Genomic DNA, 478 nt, shown 5'->3' on the forward strand with positions numbered 1-478 from the left:
TCTCTGCCGAAACGTACGGTGCTCGGGAGTGTGGTCTGATGTACAGTAGTCTCTGCCGAAACGTACGGTGCTCGGGAGTGTGGTCTGATGTACAGTAGTCTCTGCCGAAACGTACGGTGCTCGGGAGTGTGGTCTGATGTACAGTTGTCTCTGCCTAAACGTACGGTGCTCGGGAGTGTGGTCTGATGTACAGTTGTCTCTGCCGAAACGTACGGTGCTCGGGAGTGCTCCTTTGCGTGTTTTTGCACGGAGCGTGCACTTATGTGAGCCTGTACAATGGGGGGAGGGGGGGGGGGACGCGACCATCTCAATTGTTTGATTGTTTGATATTTTAGTAACCTCTCTTGGGATGTGGGGCTCACTTTTGTAGATAATGCGAGGAATCTTGACTGTTTTAGTTTTATAAAGGATTCCCTCCATCATGGTTAGGACTAGAAAAGACCTTCGATAAGGGCAGGGGAAAAACCAGAACTACCCA

This window comes from Aplysia californica, unplaced genomic scaffold (genome assembly GCF_000002075.1).
Source record: "Aplysia californica isolate F4 #8 unplaced genomic scaffold, AplCal3.0 scaffold00746, whole genome shotgun sequence".
In the NCBI taxonomy this organism is placed as follows: Eukaryota; Metazoa; Mollusca; class Gastropoda; order Aplysiida; family Aplysiidae; genus Aplysia; species Aplysia californica.